The sequence below is a fragment of the Bubalus bubalis genome, chromosome 2 (genome assembly GCF_019923935.1).
Source record: "Bubalus bubalis isolate 160015118507 breed Murrah chromosome 2, NDDB_SH_1, whole genome shotgun sequence".
Lineage (NCBI taxonomy): Eukaryota > Metazoa > Chordata > Mammalia > Artiodactyla > Bovidae > Bubalus > Bubalus bubalis.
Window position 1 is genome coordinate 147,431,546 of NC_059158.1, and position 4,062 is coordinate 147,435,607.

A 4,062-nucleotide genomic window follows, 5' to 3' on the forward strand; every position below is an offset into this window, starting at 1 on the left:
GCAGGAAAATGTCTGACGTAATTCAACACTTACTCATTCATGGTTTTCCACTAAGCTGAAAAATAGGTAACTCTCTTACCCTAATCTACATCTGCATCTACAGAAAGTCTAAAGCTAACATCATGTTCAATGCTGAATCACTGGATTTCTTCTCTCTAACATTGAGAGAATGCAAATTTTATCACTTGTATGCAAATTTCACTAGAAATCTTAAGGAAATAGAAAGAAAAAAACATAAAGATTGGAAAGAAAAAGCAAAATTCAGTTTATTCATCTATTTACATGATTGTGTACATATTCTAAACTATTTCTATGTATAGGTAACAAACAATTGGAAAATGAAATTTTAAAAAATAATATTTAAAATAGCATAAAGCACACCAAATAGTTAAGAATAAATCTGATAAAAGATGTGCAAGACTAATACTTATGAGAAAATAAAACCCAAATAAATAGAGAAATACATCATTGCTCCTGGATTGGAAAAAACTGTAGTGCTAAGATGTTAATTCTCCCCTAAACAGATCTGAAATTTCTACATACTCTCAATCAAACTCTCAATCAAAATTGATTTTCACTGTGACAATTTATAAGATAATTTCTTGAAATATATTGGAAAAGCCAAAGGACTTAAAATAGCCAAAGCGATCTTGAGAAAGCTGGAGTACATGCACTACCAGTTTTAAAAGTTTACTATAAAAGTATATTAACCAACAGTGTGAAAGTGGTGTCAGGATAGTAGAACATAACAGAATCCAGAAATAGACACAGAGAAAGTCAGCTGGTTTTCAACAAATTCACCAAGGCAATTCAATGTGGAAAGGAAATCTTTTCAACAAATGGTGCTGGATATCCATGTAGGAGAAAAAAAAAAACTATGATCCCCTACCTCTCACCATACACAAATTGATTTTAAATGGCTTGCAGACCTAAACATAACTGCTGAAAGTTTCGTTTCTAGAGAAAAAAAAAGGAAAGCATTGAATCCTGAGGTTGGCAAAGATTTCTTAGACAAGACACACAAAGCACTAACTGTCAAAAAATGATCTTTTTTTATCAAAATTCAAGATTTTCTCCTTTTCAAAAATTGCAGTAAGTAAGTGAAAAGCTAAGCCTGGGGAAAAATATTCACCATTATTTTATTTGACAAATATCTCATCTATGTTTATAAAGAACTCCTACAAAGCCACAATTACAAACAACCAAATTTAAAAACAGGTGAAAAACACAAATAGATATTTTGTAAAAGCAGATATATGGATGGCCAAGAAGCATGTGAAAAAATCCTCAGCATCCTTAATCATCAGGGAAAGGCATGAGGGAAATTTACACTGTGATGGAAAATTCTGTATTGTGATCGAGGTGTTGTTTACATAGGTTATATTCTGACAAAACAAATTTAACTTTACACATAAGATTAATATCTCACCATGTATATCTTGCTGGTGCTACTGCTAAGTCGCTTCAGTTGTGTCCGACTCTGTGTGACCCCAGAGACAGCAGCCCACCAGGCTTCCCCGTCCCTGGGATTCTCCAGGCAAGAACACTGGAGTGGTTGCCATTTCCTTCTCCAATGCATGAAAGTTAAAAGTGAAAGTGAAGTCGCTCAGTCGTGTGACCCCATGGACTGTAGCCCACCAGGTTCCTCCGTCCATGGGATTTTCCAGGCAAAAGTACTGGAGTGGGATGGCATTGCCTTCTCCATGTATATCTTACCTCAATTTAAAGGTGTATAAACAGCTTGTATTTTTTTCGAGTTGATTTGTTGCTTTTCTAGTATTTGTACTTGAGAGTAGGCCTCTTTGTTTGTTTGTTTATTATTCATTCATTCAGCATTCTCTATGTGCCAGGCTTTGGGTTTTAGAGGTACCAGTCTGTCATCAATTTGAGAATGATCAGGGACACATGTGAGTATAGAATGCAGCGTGGCCAATTCAGTCGGGAGATTTTAGTATTAAGACAGAGAAGTGACTGGGACATGAACCTGGGCATTGACATTGGAGATAAAGAAAAGGACAAAGGAAGGTGATTTGAGAGGAATTTGGGGAGTATGCTCAATAAGACTGGTTAGATGTGGGGAGTAGAATAGAGAAGTACAGCAGAGGGAGAAATAAAGATTCTTGTCTTCAGTGACTAAAGATTAATGCTAATGTCCCATAATCAAGAGAGGAAATATAAGAGGGACTAGGTTAGGGCAGGAAATGGCTACGGATAATGGGCTGACACAAGATCTTGGGTTCAGTTTTGCACAGACCGAGTTGAGGTACCTAAGGAATTGAGTTACCTACTAGGGGAGATCAAATAGGGAATTGAGTATAACATCAGAACACAAAGAATTGTAATTGCTTCATTTTTTTGCAGTAGAAATTTGGCTTGGTTCCTGCATATCTTTTTTCAGTCTCATCTATAAAATGAACTTAGTCCTACTGACTCTTGTCACCAAAATATTCCAAAGTTAATGGCAAAAATTTGACTTGATTTGTACTTTGAAAACAAAACAAATTTTAGTATTAGCCGCTCAGTCACGTCCAACTCTTTGTGACCCCATGGACTGTAGCCTGCTAGGCTTCTCTATCCATTGAATTCTCTAGGCAAGAATGCTGCGTTGATAGCCATTTCCTTCTCCAGGGTATCTTCCCTACCCAGGGATTAAACTTGGGTCTCCTGCACTGCAGGCGCATAGTCTACCTGTCTGAGCCACCAGGGAAGCCCAATTAAGCTCTATTATGAGTTCATCATTGTGGGAGTAAAAAGTGTATGTTTGGACTCAAGCTGACCTTGATTCTAATCCTTGTTCTGCCATTAAGAACATTAATTGTAGATATATTAATTTAACTACACGAATCCAGCAAAAGGGGACTAGAAATCCTCTTTTGCAGCTGTGTTCTGGTAATTAGGAGGGTGTATGGGAAAATAGCTCTCACAAAACCTGGCACCCAGTAAAGACTCAATCCAGATCCACATACCAGTAGCGTTCCTTCCAGATGATGGAGGGATGATGTTTCACTAAACAGCCCTAGGTGAAAGCATGAAGTATGACCAACCTCAGATTCCGTTTCCCTCCCCCTCCCTCTCCAAAGCCCAGGCCTCCTCTCCTCTTTTCATCATCAAAATCAGCTTGCAGGAGAGGATGTGACATCAGTCACTTGCTTCTGATTGTTAATGAGCTTACATCATCCCCTCCCTTCAGAGGGAGACTTTACATTCCAAGCCTTTTATGTAACAATAGGAAGACTGGCTTTGTTTCTGGTTAAAGGCTCAGTGTGCTGGGGAGCAAAGAGGCTGTGCAAATAGGGGCCCCTAGGTGAGACTCCTAAAATCTTACCCATGAAGGTAAATAATCCTTCCCTGCCATCAAGTTAGTAGCTAAAAGCAAAGGAGACCCCTATTTCACTATATCTAGTGTCCATACGTTCCCCCTCTCTCTCTGCAGCTGAACATTCCACCCACCACAGGGTCTGATCACCTCCCTGGCTTTGTAGTTTTATTTTGGATTTCAATTATTGTATTATTAGTAGTTGTAATTCTCCATAAGAGACAAATAGGGGGAAAGGGAGTATTTGCCTATTATTTATTACTCTTTAAACTAAATGTCTGCAGGTTAATTAAATTGAAAAGTATTCCCTCTGGGACGTACCAGGTCCCTGGTGGTCCAATAAGGTAATAAAACCATGGTGAAAGGGAAAGCATTATTGTATGGTGCTTTATTCTCATCAGCAAGGGCATCCAAATACAAATTTAGTCAATTATTGGGTGATTCAGAACAGATTTGCTGGGAACTAAATTAGCAAAATGGTCTGTGTGGGCTCTGTGGTCCCTGTGGGGCAAATGAGCCAGAGTTGTCCAAGGGCCAGTGGTCCCATGCCCTGACTAAACACATTTACCCAAAAAGTGACTATCAAACAAAGAATTCTGCTCTGGTTTTATCAAAAAAGTGTCTACCACTATGGCAGCAACCTCTGATAGGGATGTGTGTCTCTATACATATTTAAATCACCTCATTTCCTTTGTTTCTCCAACCTCCCTCCATTAATTCATTAATTTGATTAAGACTTTGTATCT